The sequence below is a fragment of the Mytilus californianus genome, unplaced genomic scaffold (assembly GCF_021869535.1).
Source record: "Mytilus californianus isolate M0D057914Y unplaced genomic scaffold, xbMytCali1.0.p SCAF_7, whole genome shotgun sequence".
In the NCBI taxonomy this organism is placed as follows: Eukaryota; Metazoa; Mollusca; class Bivalvia; order Mytilida; family Mytilidae; genus Mytilus; species Mytilus californianus.
The window spans coordinates 88,484,690-88,502,816 of record NW_026262723.1 but is presented as its reverse complement, the minus strand read 5'-3'; the positions used below and the strand labels follow the sequence as shown (position 1 = coordinate 88,502,816).

Below are 18,127 nucleotides of genomic sequence, written 5' to 3'. Positions count from 1 at the left end.
CATTTCGAGCAGTAAGTACGGAGTGAGTCGTGGATGATGTTACGACACTCATTCCAATTAATAATTGACGGGGGACGTTATTTAGGTCCTTTACTGAGGAATGATTTCAACTCTCGGTCATGAACGATGTTAAGGTCTCCTGTTATAACATGGGAACTGGTACACATCAACCATCTTAAATTCATTTCGTGGAAATAAATTCTCTTTTTCGTATTTTCGCATTCTTTTTTTTTTACGATATGTTTGACATGCATTGTGAAAAAGGAGGGCAGGGGTTGTGGCTTCGACAAACGCACAAACCTATTTATCTAAAACCAAATTATTATCAAGTTTACTCGTCTCATTCTGCAATAAATACTTTAATTACATTATGAATAACAAGTAATCATCAATGAAAAAGCAGTTCACCGATACAGAAAAAAACCCAGAACGAGTTTATCTCCTGAAGATAATCAGTTAATTCTGCCAGTAAGTATAGACTTGGATTCATTTGACTTATTACTTTACCCATGTAAATTAAAAAAGAAAAGAAAAAATGACAAAAACAAACTGAAAATAATATCTGAAGGATGCAGAAAACGAAGAAACATGAGTATTCGTGCTGCTCCGCATGGTCTAATGTAGAGTTTTGTGGGATTGTAGTAACTAATCTTCTAACGTTTGGTCATTAGCATGTATTGAATTCGGGGACCTCGGTGGCCGAATGGTCTAAATAGTCCAACTACTGTATCACTAGCCAGTCAGCACTGAGGTTGTGAGTTCGAATCCCGCACTGGGCAGGTGCACTCGACTCCAATCTTAATTGACTAGGATTGTGAGTTTTCCTACCGAAGGTCGGTGGTTTTCTCCGGGCACTCCGGCTTCCTCCATCAATAAAAACTGACCGCCACGAAATATCACAATAGTGTTGAAAGTGGCTTTAAACACAAATCAATCAATCAATCAATGTATTGATTTTTTTGACTTGTGATTTTTGTTGCCCGTCGCTTTGGTATCTTCTTACTTTTTCCGATAAATCTAAGGCTTAAATAATATTCGAACGTATCTAAAGTTCCTTTCGATTTGAGTGACAATTTCCGATACGATTCGATTACTGACATGTTTGCTGTTATGTTCAATTGCTATAACTACTTGACACTTTGTCATAAAACTGCGTTTATTCTCTTACAGCTGACTTATTATGTGTTACTTATATGTCAAAATTCGTAATATTTTGTTTTGTATGATCGGCTGAATCAAGACTATAAATTGGATGAAAATAAGTATTAACCTATAATAAATCTTCCAATGAGATATAAAGTTATGTTTTGAGGTTTGTAGTCAGACGTGTTCTTTATCGTGTTCAGTTGCAACAAGAGTGCAGTACTGCTATTTAGTTCATGAAGTATCTTGTCACCCAATTTCAACACCGTCTTCATCGAGAAAACTACAAAGTTAAAGTTTTTTGACAAAAGGCTAAAAAATAAAAATAACACTTTAAAGAATGCGTTCGAAGCGCATTTCTGGATCTTCCTTCATCAGAATCGCTCAAAGCCAAATTTTGAAAGCTATTATCGTATTAATACAGAAACACGTAAGGAGCTTTACGACCAAAAGGGACCTTAAACAATTCCGCAAACGATTTTATCTGTAATTCCTTTAAATCTCATCAATAGATTTGCATGGTTAAATTTTCCTTTATTATCACTGACTTAATACTTGAAAGCTGAAAGAGGGGCGGAAGATACCAAAGGGATGTTCAAACTAATAAGTCGAAGACAAAATCACAACACTACGGGAAAAAACGACAAGAAGACACAGTCTACAGAGTACAACATAGAAAAAAAATAAAGACTGAGCAACACGAACCCCATCAAAAACCGTAGACGATCACAGATAAGCAGATCCTGCTCCACATATGTCACACGTTGTGTTGTTCATGTAAGTAAAAATCCGGTGAAAAATCTCTTCGCGGAAAAATGAACTGGATTGTGGTTACAACAATAGGAACATATCCGTCGTCATCTGTGAAACAAATATTCCATAATTTTCAACTAACTCGTGATAGCATCTGTAAAACTTTCGAAGCTTCCATGTCAGCAGCAACCCTGTATCAAGGAAATCATGATAGGAAACGCATGCTCTGTAATATCATACCAACTGGGTGATATATGCTCCAGATGCATTCTTTGCTGGAAGGTAGCACAGGAGAAATGGAAAGTTTACAAATTTGGAAGCTGAAATAATCTCTTTGATGCAAAGTTTTTTTCTCAACCGACCCTTATTTCCAATTTATTGATGTAAGCCAAGATATGAAGCAGACTTACTTGTATTAAATAGTATATCCTTTATTTCAAGTTCGAGGAGATAGGTGCGTTCAACATAGTCACCGACCGTTGAACTATTCAGTGAGAGGACTTAATCTATAAAGAGGACGATAGGCAACCAACAATCAATCAATCATCAATGTAGCTGAACGTGAAGTTAAATGATAATACTAGCTTCTTTTCCCTAAAGCCAAAATGCGCGTAAATTGAAGCATACGTGTAGTGTGTAGTCTTTGATATGGTATGAAAAACTCATAAAGATTAGGTTCAAGCGGAAGCAAAAATGTGAGTCAGTTATGTTTAACAAGTTCCACCTTACTATTTACAGTGGGGTATAACAAATAAATACTTTAAATAAACTTATTCTTAAAGGTTACCAATTCAACACTGCAATTAGATCTTTGAATATTATTTTTATTGGTATTAATATTGATTTTGTTATGAGTAAATTAAATTCAAACTAAATATTATTTATATATACATATGCATATGCACAATCATGGCTCTACAATCTGTCGATACCTTTATCTTGGCTGCACAAGGTCATGTTTTTCTCTGACTGTTTATGACGTCTTTTCACTTTTTGTTGTTTGGATGTACAAGTACCCGTCCACGTCCACTCTGTGTCTTTGTTAGATGTATTTTTATTTGTATCCATCTGATGAGTTAAGCCCTTTTCAACTGATTTTTATAGTTTGTTCTTATGTTGTACTGTTACACCACTGTTCCAGGTTAGGTGGAGGGTTGGCGCCTTCAAACTAATTTGACACCCGCCACATTCTGTATGTGCCTGTCCCAAGTCAGGAGCCTGCAATTCAGTGGTTGTCGTTTGTTGCTGTGTTACATATTTGTTTTTCGTTCATTATTTTTGTACATAAATTAGACCTTAAGTTTTTTGGTTCCTTTTATAGCTGAGTTTGTGGTATGGGGTTTGCTCATTGTTGAAGGCCTATCTATACTATTAAATGAGAAGACCTCATTTTGGGTGTCGCTTCTCTTCCTTCCACAATAAATTAATCATCATACCTCTGTGTCCTATAGATACCATGCATAGTCGCATTTGTCATCCTCGCTTATGATTGTTCAGTTTAGGTTATTTTGGGAGGAAAACGAAAATAAAGGCGTCCGGATATTATTTCTGTCTTCGGGCGGACTTTTAAGTCATAGACAAGACTTCCGTTTAGGACTCTTTTAACCTAAAATTACACATATTTGGGGACAGGACAATTAGTTTTCTCGTTTTTCTGTATACTATGATCATACATATACTATAAATAAAGTGTATTTGCTATTTACCATCAATTCCAAGTTTACTATCCACGGCGGTCACTGATATATTATATAGAGAGTATCCAAATGATTATGGCGTCTTAAAAAAAGCTATATAATTCTTCTGCTCTGACGCCTTCCTACGTTGCCGGAAAACGTCACAGCAAAAAGATTAAATAGCATTTCAACACAATTATTTAGACTGCCCTGTAATAAGAGATATCCATTTGTACGTGTTATTTCTTCTTAGGAGGCTAATACATTGTCAGTGACAATGAAGAGCTACCAGAAAGAGCAAATGTATCTGTGTGAAACAAATAATAGCGGACTTTGGAAAAAAGGGGGAGGGCTAAAACAAATTGTCCTGTCCCCAAGTATCTATGACTTTTGATACCTTTCCTGAAATTCTCCAGTCATAAAATCTTTTACAAAAATACATCCTACTACAGTTTACATAATTTCAACCAGCCTCTAAATGCCCCCGATTTTACAGGTGTGTTCTAGTAGTTTATAATTTCTGTTTCATTTGGTCTCTTGTGGAGTGTTGCCTCATTGGCAATCATACCAGATCTTTATATTTAAATACCACTTTCTCCCCGGAAGCCATGGTAAACTTCACCACTTGGAACTCTTGGTTCAAAAGCTTCCTTGTAAGAAACAACCCTCTATCAAAGATCATGATATGAAATGCAAACTCTGGAATATCGTATTAACTGGGACGTCATGTTACTTATACTTACAGTACCCTTTAAATTCTCTTTCCGCTATATAGATCATGTTCTCTCACTAAATAATTCAAAATTTGTTGACTTATGTTGAACGTATCTATCCAATCGAACTTGAGATAAAGGATACAAAAGATACAGTTAAGTCAGCCTCATATCTTGACTTACATCTAGAAATTGACAATGAGGGTCCGTTGAAAACAAATAAATACGACAAAAGAGACTATTTCAGCTTCCCAATTGCGAACATTCCATTTCTATGTAGCAACATTCCAGCAGCGCCTGCATACGGAGTATATATCTCCCAGTTGATATAGTATATAATTTTGCGTCACATCATGTTACAATGTCGCCAAAAATGCAGATTTATATGTATTAAATGTTGCTCCATATGAAGAAAATTTTTAGACTTAAAACGGACTACAAAATGTTAACGAGAGGCGAAAGATACCAAGGGGACATTAATTCAGGAAATGTATTACTTTTATATCCAGAAATAGTGTAGATAAAAAAAAACCCGATATTTTTTTATTTTAAGCAGTTCTATGTCTTAACTGATTAGAGTCGAGCGCACCTGCCACGTGCGGGACTCGAACTCAAAACCTCAGTGTTGACAGGCTAGTGATACAGTAGTTCGACTTATTAGATTCCTCTGTTTCATACAAGAGAATTCAGTAAAAAATCCCATTCAGTCTGACGAAAACAAAATCAAAGGCGGCAAGTTTGACATATTTTACTTAATACATAAATAAAAGATTAAACACATTAACATCATTAAATATCTCGACTAACATGACATAATATGGTAAATGTTGGCAGCAATAATTACATTCCATAGACACTGGTTTTGTTATAACCTACACAAAGCTAGTTCAGGACAGTGACAGTTTTCATTATTAAATTGTTTCGGCGAATTCCAAAGGATGTTATACAGGCTAGCGTATTAAATGCAAAAATTGAAACAATCTAAAAAATCATTCTAAATAGAGAGGCGGAATATACGAAAAGGATAATCAAACTCGTTAGTCGAAAACGACATGACAATGCCATGACAAAAAACGAAAAACTACCAACAGACAAACAACTGTGTACAAAAAAAATAATATATAATCATGTTTTAAATGGAGGATTATTGCTTAGATACAGTAGTTGTTTTTGCATTGCAATTTTGACGTCGCAAAAAGTTTAAAACTCAAAGTATTTCAGCGCGTCACATTCTTTAATTTCTAATCGTTTTGTATATTTAAGATACGATTGTTCATACTGGAAGGTACAGATTTTGTATTTTTATTAACAAATATTGTATTGATAGGGACAACAAGAAAATTTGATAAAAGTGGCAAAATATATGTAGCAAGAAGGAATAGGGTTTGAAGGAAAATCATATATATTTAGTTTGCAACAGGCAAGAGAATCAATGAAACGGATACATTTGAAATAATAAAGAGGATCTATAAAATTGCGAGACGAAAATTTAAAAAGACTTTAGTATAAAAAGAAGAAGATGTGGTATAATTGCCAATGGGACAACTCTCCACCAGAGACCAAATGACCGTACGGCCTTCGACACTGAGCAACACCCATACCGCATAGTCAGCTATAAAAGGCCCCGAAATGACAAATGTCAAACATTTGAAACGAGATAACTAACGGCCTAACTTATGTAAAAAACAATTAAAGCAATACAAATATGATATACAGCAAGATACGACAACCACTGAATTACAGGCTTCTGACTTGGGACAGACACAAACAGAATGTGGCGGTATTAAACATGTTAGCAGGTGCCCAACCCTCCCCCTAACCTGGGACAAGTAAAAAGCACAGACCGGACGTGGCAGGGTATTGATACATCCCTACAACAAAAAATACACTAAGTACAGATCTGAGAGTACTAGCTGTTACTGACAGCTAGTTCAAAGCCAATAACAACTAATAAAAAAATCATGTATCTAAGGCTAAAGTATCAATCAGTACAATTGCAACATCGAAAGGATTTAGTGTAAAGACGCTATTAACAGTAAGAGAAAAACATGACCTAGTGCAGGACTGGAATAAGATAAACAGGTCATTAAATCTATAATTGTTATGATTTTGATTTTTGTTATATTAACTAACGTCTGCAAACTTGATGATATTGTCTGGAATTCGGTCTACTCCTCGTCTTTCTGGTTTGCTAATTTTTTTTCTTCAGCAACATCAAGATCCTTACTTCTCAACTCAGTAGATCATCTCATATACTACCTCTTCTACTTTGTTCAAAATTTTAAACGGCGGATGAATATTATAAACGGATAATGACTGTTCAAACATTGAACTGAACCATGAAATTTACAAACCGTTTTATTCAATGGCCAACCTAAACACCCGATCGTTATAAATTCATTGCAATTGAATATTGCTTACGAAGTGACATTGTATATCTTTTGTTTTTATTTTTTATCCGAATAATGTGGTGTTTTCCGTAACATAGCATGTTTTTGTCATATGTGGAAATAGAGAAGTCATCTTGTTTCGACAATTTCACCAAAACCACTGAATAGATTTCAATGATTTTTCCAGATGTTGTACCATAGAGCTTCTACTTGAATCATGTTAGGCTTTGATTCAAATGATTTTGAAGATCCTATGGCAAATGTAGTCTTTGTCATGTCTACAACAGCAGATATACATATCTTATATCCAAAAAAATTATGATCATCAATTTGACTTAAAATTTTATATAAAAACCGTTTTTATAAATGTTTGAAACATACTTATTCACATTTTGTCTAAATCGTAGCTGATGCCCCTTTGAGTATTATGTTAATTCTATTAACCACTGACAGGATTGCAGTGTAAATGATATATAAACGTTTGTTTAATCCCCGATGGTATCGCCAACCCAATATCGTTGACATGTTCATTTTCGATAAATTTACTGTTTTTGAAATGTTAAATAATTCGAAACACTAAGGGTTCATTTTCTACATAAGGAAATGCCTGTACCAAGTCAGGAATAAGACAGTTGTTTTCTATTCGTTTGATGTGTTTGAGCTTTTGATTTTGCTATTTGATAAGGGACTTTCCGTTTTGAATTTTCCTTATGAGTTCTATATTTTTGTTATTTTACCCCAACGCATAAATTGCCTTACTCTTATTTGACACAACTTTTTGGAATTTTCGATTTTGATGCTCTTCAACTTCATATTTGATAAAACCTTCTAACTGTTTTGATTCCAGAGCCACTTATATGTCTTATGTAGACGAAATGTGCTTCTAGTGTACCAATATAAGCCTGGTGTATTTGATGAGTTTTTATAATACAATTTTTCCCATTTGTTTTTTATTTGTATCACAATAATTATAGTGTTTCCCGTAGCAAATCGTGAACTGCATTATCCAATGAATGAGGTCAATATCTTGCAAGTCGTCACCACTTATTTATTTATTGGTATATACAGATGACGAAGCTGTGGTTATACATGTATAATCTCTATCACAAATGTTCTTATATTTGTCAACCTGTAAAATCTATTTGAATGAGGTCAATATCTTGCAAGGCGTCACCACTTATTTATTTATTGGTATATACAGATGACGAAGCTGGTGTTATACATGTATAATCTCTATCACAAAGTTTCTTATATTTGTCAACCTGTAAAATCTATTTGAATGAGGTCAATATCTTGCAAGGCGTCACCACTTATTTATTTATTGGTATATACAGATGACGAAGCTGGGGTTATACATGTATAATCTCTATCACAAATGTTCTTATTTTTGTCAACCTGTAAAATATATTTTGAATGAATAATATTTAATCTGGTAACTTATTGCAGGTTCTTTCAGGTCTTCACAACCCTTTCTAAATAAGAATATTTTCTTAAAATATCATGAAGATTCCTTTATTAAATCATAATGAAATGTCCTGTTTTACGAAAAATTCTTTTGATATAATATGTTTATTTATAATAATATAAATCATTATATTTAATATTAATAAAATGATTAACAATAGCATGCTGCTCATTAAAAATATGCTACTTCATAACCACAAGTCATGAAGTTCATTGGAAAGGCTTAAGATTTAAAAACTGACATACATTTTCATATTTTGCATTTTTGTTATGAAAAACCTATCCGTTTTCCTTTTTTTCTTAATCGGCGCACATCCCTCTTCGTATCAACCCTGTATTAAATAGTTACTTAACTCCTTTCCTTTTTTCATATATCTTTTACCTTTGTTTGAGCGTTGATCACACTTTTAACATAAACAATATCACAAACATAATAGGTATAGGTAGATACTTATTTCCTCGTTCATATATAATATGAGTTGAAATGTTTAAAAAAAAACTTCAGAAACTACAAAAGTTAAAAAAAACCATAACAATTCATGTCTTTGCAATATACGTACTACCACCCGTTGACGTATCAATAACCATCATCTCATAGTTATACTGTCCTTTTGAGTTCTTTGTCAAATTAATAAGTATGCCGGCACAAACAAAATACATGATAGATCCCAACATACATAATACAGGCGAGTAAGGAAACCCTAAATCCAAAGCGTCTTCAAGATGTTGTGCAGTTAACACATTCGTGTACTGTCCATTCATTATTAAATATATGATTACAAAGAGGAAAGTGATTGTACCTTCAAAGAGAAGAAAAAAACATATGACTATATTTAAATATAAATTAGATTATCATGTTATCAACGAAATTTGCCAAAAGAAAGTGATTAATTTCATTTACTGATTGCTAATATTTAAGAATTTTACTTGCTTTTTTTGATAGAATAGATTTTATTATTTAGGATGAGACCAATTTCATTTTGATTGAAACGTTGTCGTGTGATTTGTTTTTAGTTACTGGTTTGTTTTTGGTCCTATATTTTTTCATTTTGATACGATGTAAAGCGTTGTTATTTAATGATGTTTTTTTGTTAGATTTTTACTGACGCCGACATTTAGTTACACATGCAGGAGACGGTATTAAATAAGTTAAATATGGCTACGGATTATAGTTTTACTAAAAACCATATAGAGTACAAAAGTAAATTGTTTCTAAAAAAAGTTTTGAAGTACATACAACAAACTAATTGCATATCGCATTACTCTACAAAATGATTGTAAATTGCGGACACAAAGGAAAACCCCCTTAGGAAAGGGATTATAACGAAAAAGAACTAATAATCGAATTTAGTTCACTAGTTTTATTTAATCCCGGGAACCGTATAGGTAACAACAAATCTGGTGACAAGTTTGATAGTAATTCATATATAAAATACAAAGAAAAATAAAACTAAATCTGGTCAAAAATAAATGCAAGTCTTACAAATTAAAAGTAGTAAAAAACCTGTTTTGGATCCCTTCTAATTTATTTTAGAAACGTGTATAATCAAAATACTCAACATCAGTGATTTTGTTTTTTGTTGAGGAAAATGTTCAAACATTTAGTGAGGATTGGTACAACTTAAGATATTGTGAAAAAACATCTCGCTTACCTGAAAGAATTAAGGAGATACTACCAACAACTCCAAGTATTTTTCGTGGATACCGTTTACAGCTGTACACTAAGGTCAAAACCAAGGAGACAAATGACTGTATCAAAGTTAGTGAGCAAACAACAATTATGGCTATACAAATATTAATCACTGAAAAATAGAAGCAGAAACAACGTATAAGCATGTAGTTACAGTATCGTTATTTATTTTTAGTTCTCAAAAAGATTTATTTCAATGAGGTAAGGCCAATTTCTCCTAAATGGATTTCATACCGGGGCTTCCTTTAATAAAATTAACAGTATTACAGCTACATGTGTGTCCCTTAATGTTTTTAAACACCATTTTAGCATATATTCGAACATGTTACCAAATTATTAATGCCTTTAGATGGTTCAGAACTGCAGTTTTAAGAGATTTCGCAAAATTTGTCATTAAAAAAAAAGGACATTTTAACCAAAAAAAAATATTCAATTGGAGGTTAAGCTACATAATATGCATTTGTCGTATTTCAGATATACCTTATCTAGATACTGATGTCAACAAAACAAGTAAAAGAGAATCGAAAGAAACCAAAGGGATATTCAAACTCACAAGTCGAAACTAAATAAAACAAACAATAGTACACAAAACACATCATAGAAAACTAAAGAATGAGCCACAAAAAAAAACACCAAACATCGGGGTGATCTCAGGTGCTCCGTATTCGGTAAGGGTAACCAGATCGTCGTGTTACTTATATACAATTTGTTGATATGTTATATCAAGTGATTAGGCATTACGATTGGTAATTGACTCTTATATAACTATCATCACCAAATTTATAAACGGTGTTGTAAATTTTCTAACCCTGAATAGGAAATTTTGAAATTAAAAAAAAATATATGTGTCGGAACGACACGAATGGCTCCGCTCACAAAAAAGGCATGAAGCCATTTTCAGGAGTGGAAATATTCCTTAGTCCAAAGCCCGAAATTCGACAAAAATCAGCGGACCACAACTAAGCGTAAACTCATCATAGTAGACTCACATACTAAAAATCAGCTCAATATGTGAAGGCGTTTAGAAAAAAAAAGTCCGTATCACTGTTATTTTCACAAAATTTTCAAAGTCCAAAGCCTGTAATTTTGACAAAAATCATCGGAACAAAACCAAACGTATACTCAATTTGTAATTCATCATAGTAGACTCACATATTAAAAATCAGCTCAATATGTGAGGGCGTTTAGAAAAAAAATCCGTATAACTGTTATTTTCACGAAATTTTCAATGTCCAAAGCCTGAAATTTCGACAAAAATCAACGGAGCGGAACTTAACGTAAACTAGGTCTGTAACTTATCATAGTAGACTCACATATTAAAAATCAGCTCAATATGTGAGGGTGTTTAGAAAAAAAGTCCGTATAACTGTTATTTTCACGAAATTTTCAAAGTCCAAAGTGTAATTTCGACAAAAATCAAAGGAGCGGAACTAAACGTAAACTCGGTCTGTAACTTATCATAGCAGACTCACATAGTAAAAATCAGCTCAATATGTGAAGGCGTTTAGAAAAAACAGTCCGTATAAAAAATGAAAACAACACGTTATAAATTTAATGCGTCCGAAGCGCTTTTCCTGATTTACCTCCATCAGGAACGCTCAAAGTCGAATATTTGAAAGCCAAGTGTATATAAAATCGAAACAGTTGAAGAGCTATATAATATAACTGGTCATTGCGGAATGACGGAATGCCAGATAAGGGTAACACTATATGGCCCCGACCTAAGTCAACGGGGCCAAAAAATTTCATGACAAAGAACAGACAAGACTGTACCGGTATAAATTTGAAAAAAAGCACAAGGAACAACACTAAAAACTGAAGCAAAAAAAAACATGAACCTCTTTTAATCAAAACTAGGGGTGATCTCAGGTGCTCTGGTAGGATGAGCAGATCCTGGTCAAAATCTTGCACCTGTTGTGTTGCTCATTGAAATACAAACCTGGTTAAAAGTTTAATTTGGTAGGTCACATTCGAGTAAAAGAGGACGGGCAATTGGAACATATCCGACGTCATCTGTGAAACAGATATTTCATAACAGTCCACCAACTCGTGATGACGTCCGTAAAATTTTCGAAGGGATGAACTTCACCACTTGGAACTCTTGGTTCAATAGCTTCCTTGTAAGAAACAACCCTCTATCAAAGATCATGATATGAAATGCAAGCTCTAGAATATTGTACCAACTGGGACGTCGTGTTACTTATACTTACAGTATCCTTTAACTTCACTTTCCGCTATATAGATCATGTTCTCTCAATAAATAATTCAAAATTTGTAGACTATGTTCAACGTATCTATCCCATCGAACTTGAGATAAAGGATACAAAAGATACAGTTAAGTCAGCCTCATATCTTGACTTACATCTAGAAATTGACAATGAGGGTCCGTTGAAAACCAAAAAAAAAAAACGACAAAAGACACTATTTCAGCTTCCCAATTGTGAACTTTCCATTTCTATGTAGCAACATTCCAGCAGCGCCTACATACGGAGTATATATCTCCCAGTTGATACGATATTCCAGGGCTTGTATTTCCTATCATGATTTCCTTGATAGAGGGTTTCTGCTCACAAGGACGCTTATTAAACCAAGAGTACCAAGTGGTGAAGTTGATCTCTTTGCTTCGTAAATTTTACGGACGCTATCACGAGTTTGTTGACCGTCATTGACATCTGTTTCACAGATGACGACGGATATGTTCCAATCGTCGTAACATCAATCCCGTCCCCCTTTAACCAGAATATGACCTACCGAATTAGCCTTATCACTGGGTTTGTACTAGCATGAGCAACACAACGGGTGCCACATAAGGAGCAGGAGATGCTTATCCTTCCGGAGCACCTGAGATCACTCCAGTTTTTGATGGGGTTTGTGTTCCTCAGTCTTTAGTTTTCTATGTTGTGTTTTGTGTACTGTTGTTTGACTGTTTGTCTTTTTCTTTTTTAGCCATGGCGTTGTCAGTTTATTTTCGACTTATGAGTTTGAATGTTCCTTTGATATCTTTTGTCTCTCTTTTATGAACTAATAAAATATGTTGATATATCATGTCGATGATGATGGCATACATCTTCTCATATATTTTATGATGGTATGATACTAAACCCCTGAAGGGAGGAATTGCACTTGATTTTCATATGATGAAGACATAATCTTTCAATCAGTTAAATTGAGGTTTGGAGCTGGCATGTCAGTAACTGCTAGTAGTCCTTTGTTAATTTATGTTTCATTGTCATTTTGCCTAGTTTCTTTTGTTACCTATTTTGACATCGGACTCGGACTTCTTTTAATCTGAGTTTTACTGTGCGTATTGCTATTTGTTTCTTTTTTCTACATTGGCTAGAGGTATAGGGGGACGGTTGAGATCTCACAAAACATATTTAACCCCGCCGCATTTTTGCGCCTGTCCCAAGTCAGGAGCCTCTGGCCTTTGTTAGTCTTGTATGTTTTTTAATATTAGTTCAGTTATATGTTTTGGAGTTTAGTGGGACGTCCATTTTCACTGAACTAGTACACAGTTTTATTTAGGGGCCAGCTGAGGACCACCTCCGGGTGCGGGATTTTCTCGCTGCATCGAAGACCCATTGGTGGCCTTCGGCTGTTGTCTGCTCTTTGGTCGGGTTGTTGTCTCTTTGACATATTCCCCATTTCCATTCTCAATTTTATCCTTTATTGTAAATTCTAAATCTCACCTTTATATAACGAGAATATTTCCGAAAGCGCCCGCGTTGAGGCCGTGTATATTTCATATGGGGTTAGTAGGCGTGGTTTATTTCAATTCATGGTTAGTAGTGGTGTTACGTCCCTTTAAAAATAAAATGTTCCGCTAGGGCGCAGCATGATACAACCGCAGAGGTCGAACCCTGAACAGTTGGGGCAAGTATGGACACAACATTCAAGCTTGATACAGCACTGAATTTGGATTGTAATTAAATATTTGACACAGCATAGGTTTCTGACACAGAATGAATGTGGTCTAAGAACTTAAAAAAAATTAATTTACCTATTCAAACCATATCATTATTATTTGCTTTTATATATAAATCAGAAATAACCAATTTAAAATGGAAAATTTCAAAGAAAAAAAGGAAAAAAAAATCCCCCCCCCACAAATTTTTTGAACCCCCTAATGATTCATCACCCCCAAACTCAATCCCAGCCTTCCCTTTGTGGTATGGTACCTTGCAGTACAATTTCAGAGAGATCCATAGAGTTGAACACAAGTTATTGTCTGGAAACTAGAAAAATGCTTGTTTTTTTGCCCCTTTTTGGCCCCAAATTCCTAAACGTTTAGGGCAATTACCCCCAAACTCAAATCTAGCTTTCTGTTTGTGATATGGAACCTTGTAGTACAATTTCATAAAGATCCATACACTTACACACAAGTTATTGTCCTGAAACTGGAAAAATGCTTGTTTTTTTGCCCCTTTACGGCCACTAATTCCCAAAATTTTGAGGCAATTACCCCCAAAATCAATCCCAGCCTTCCCTTTGTGGTATGGTACCTTGCAGTACAATTTCAGAGAGATCCATACACTTGAAAACAAGTTATTGTCTGGAAACTAGAAAAATGCTTATTTTTGGCCCCTTTTTGGCCCCTTATTCCTAAACGTTTTGGGCAATTACCCCCAAACTCAATTCCAGCTTTCCCTTTGTGATATGGAACCTTGTAGTACAATTTCATAAAGATCCGTACACTTACACATCAGTTATCGTCCTGAAACTAGAAAACTGCTTGTTTTTTGCCCCTTTTTGGCCTTTAATTCCTAAAATTTGGAGGCAATTACCCCCAAAATCAATAACAGCATTCCCTTTGTGATATGGAACCTTGTGGTACAATGTCAGAGAGATCCATACACTTACACACAAGTTATTGTCATGAAACTAGAAAAATGCTTGTTTTCTGCCCCTTTTTGGCCCCTAATTCCTAAAATTTGTAGGCAATTACCCTTAAAATAGATCCCAGCATTCCCTTTGTGATATGGAACCTTGTGGTACAATGTCAGAGAGATCCATACACTAACACACAAGTTATGTCTGTAAGTTACAAAAATGCTTATTTTTGGCCCCTTATTCCTTAACTGTTGGTACCATAACCCCCAAAATCAATCCCCACATTCCTTTTGTGGTATTAAACCTTATGGTAAATTTTCATAGAGATCCATTCACTTAAACTAAAGTTAGAGTGCGAAAACCAATGTGTCTTCGGAGGACGACGACGACGCCGGACGACGACGACGACAACGACGACGACGACGACGTCATACCAATATACGACCGCAAAATTTTTTTGTGGTCGTATAAAAAACCAACACGACGTTGAGGAAAAATCTGAAACGTTTCACCCGGACAACAGAGGAAGAAATTGATGATGAACGATTGAAACAAATGCAGAAAACATATTAAAAGCTAAGAAATTTTTATTGTTGGCATTTGTTTTTTTATAAACCAACGGAAGGATTTGCTTTATATTGAAGACTTGATCACTTTGATAGACCACTTGTCTAAATGCAACATGTAGAGATAATCGGTAAGATAAATTCGTTACACAGTGTGCTAGTGACCTAATACGATATATATGGGATCAGTAAATTTCATATGGGGTTCGAGCTTCGCTCTCACCCCATATGGAAATTAAACTAAGTAACTTTTGGTAATTTTCCAGTAAAACACTGTCATTGAAGTTCATTACTTTTTCATTTTTGTTTTATTTGATATGCATTGATTGTGTTAATTTTTACCCATACCTCTCCAACAATAAGAGTTAAAACTGTAAGGCAATTCATAGTTCATACAATACCAAACTGACCAATATTAAAAACTTGCTTCAAATTATGCTTATTGAAAAATTATGTAATGAATTTATATGGGTGTATTTTAGTTTAACACCCAAAATGATGCAATCGTAAAATAAAAACTTACTTGATTCTATCGATATATTGATTCCATTTTTGTGCAGTTCCTCCACCATTTGCATAGCTGGGTGAGTTAAAATATAATACAAATCATACAGTATTAAATGTCTGTAACTGTTTGAAAAGTTTATGACTGCGAACTTCATACATTGCTTCAACCGATATGCAATGCTTTTAGGGGTTTAGTTAAAACATTTGAGGTTGTTTGTGTAAACTTGTTTGTTTAGGGCTGACTAGTGTTCTTAAGAGGGAATAAAGAAGATGTGGTCTCAACATCACAATGCCACAACCTTCCCAAAACACATATCAACCACGAATAGACATTATAAGAGTTCAACATACTGCGGTCAAAGATGAACAAAAGGTTTATAACCTCATCCTCCTTATCGCTCAGAGAATAAATGTGCTGTAAGTCAGGTCGACAAAATTTGATATCAATACCGTTAACTTTCTTAAATAAACCATTAAAACCAAAGAAAAACAATAACTTGACATAGCATTCCAAATTTTGATAGTCACCATTTTTACTCCAATGTCTCGAATGTTTTTCTTTTTGTTTTTTGGACCTCACATTCAGCTAAATAGATGAAATCCATTAACTGAATTTTCAAAGATGTTTGCTCTTTACAGTTATTTTTCATTATTGATTCGAAATAATATCAAAGAAATGATAAAAGTTGAGAAAAATCATTATCAAAGAGGAAGAACTCCGATAAGAAATCGTCGGTCAATATTTATGGATAGCTGTCTATCATATTTGTTTTTCGTTTATTTTTTTATTCATAAAGCAAGCTTTAACGTTTGAATTGTTTAACATTTTGTCATTTCTGAGCCTTTTATAGTTTACTATGCGGTATGGGTTTGGTCATTGTTGAAGGCCGTACGGTGACCTATAGTTGCGACAACTGGTGGACGCTTTTGGTCAGGGAGCTAAAGTATTAAATTATTTTGGAATTTATGTTTCACGTCATGAAATGTTAGGCCGTTCCATTGGTCCCAGCTTCGATCAAGAAAATTACTACATACGATTTATCAACAAGAGTGGTTCTGATGATAAGGCAGGTATGACTTGGCCCTCAGAAGTGATGTTGAGTTGCGGTGAAATTAGAAGTTTTCACAAAAAGCCAAGAACTATAACGGTAATTGAAAACAAAATATTTAGTGGCACATGTCCTAAAAAAATGAAATGATACTGAATCTAACTTAATCCATTATATTCACATTTCGAAAATTATTTCTCATCAGTGGGGAGAATATAACAAATTTTCCATTTTCATCAGAACGAATATTAAAATAATAGCATGCGAGAAGAAAAGCACCTGCTATCATTTTTTTTTGTAATTTTATTGGGATGGACAAGCAGCGTCGACTGAAGTACATTTTATATGAGGCGCAGAAGCGCATCATATTAAAAATGTGCACGCTTTTGCAACCCTATATAAATACAAAAAGAAGCATTCAATTCTTACAATGACATTTATATGCTACAACTATGAAATAACGAGTAATGTCAAGATTAAATTTTATTGAGAAATACAATTTGATTTTGGAATGCCTCACCATTGCCTTCAGTCAATCAAAAGTACAAATCCTTATAATACATACACGTATTGTAATTATTTCGCTGTACCATATGTTTGAATTTGTAAATTTCTCATTTTTCATTAGTGGTGATCAAAACCAAATATAGGAGTTCAGAAAACATCAACAGTTGAAGAGCAATAAACCTAAACCTAAGCAAAGAAATGGGAATTCAAACACTGGATAATAAACACCTGGGATTTGGAGGATAACTTTTACATATCTAAGTTAAAAGTGTTACAATTTCTCAAATGTTTTATATTGATAATTGAAAATTACCTGAATTATTATTTCGCATTGTAGTTTTCAACAAATCTATGGCATTGCCTGATGACATCATTACACATATATCAGTAGAAATCGTTCCAATTTTCATCGTCATGCAGTATCGCATATAAAATGGTCCAAATGTTATTCTTAAATCTTGCATATCAGGTTTGTTTGGGTCCTTTTTCATAAGGGCTAATCTTTCCTGAATAATGTAAAATTGTATTAACCTATTTTAAGTTATGAAATGTAATTGGAAGTTACCCTTCAGGAGCAGCAGAGATCGCTCCCAGATTTCGTTGTGTTTACTGGTGTTTCGTTTTTTCAACCTCGTTTACACTGTATCACCATTTATTATATTTTTATTGGTGTTGGTCTTTTGATCTTTTTTTCTTTTACCTATGGCGATGTCTGTCCTTCGATATATGATTTTCTTATTAGCCCCTCCTCTTTCTCTTCTAAATGTTACTATCCAAATTTGACAAAGTTTACAAACTTTTTATTCTGTGTCCGAAATCGGAATTTTTTATTTTTCTCA

General features: G+C 34.1%; 1 long non-coding RNA gene across 1 annotated transcript in view; it reads right to left on the bottom strand.

The window, feature by feature from the left end:
• Positions 1-5,017: 5,017 nt before the first annotated feature.
• LOC127708296 (uncharacterized) overlaps positions 5,018-18,127 on the bottom strand; it is a 34,209-nt gene continuing 21,099 nt past the window's right edge. Inside the window, exons 3-6 of the long non-coding RNA XR_007985232.1 lie at positions 17,602-17,794; positions 15,749-15,805; positions 9,792-9,941; positions 5,018-8,939 (exon numbers count right to left, since the gene is read on the bottom strand). This is a non-coding gene — a long non-coding RNA (uncharacterized LOC127708296). The remainder of the gene's footprint in view (positions 8,940-9,791; positions 9,942-15,748; positions 15,806-17,601; positions 17,795-18,127) is intronic.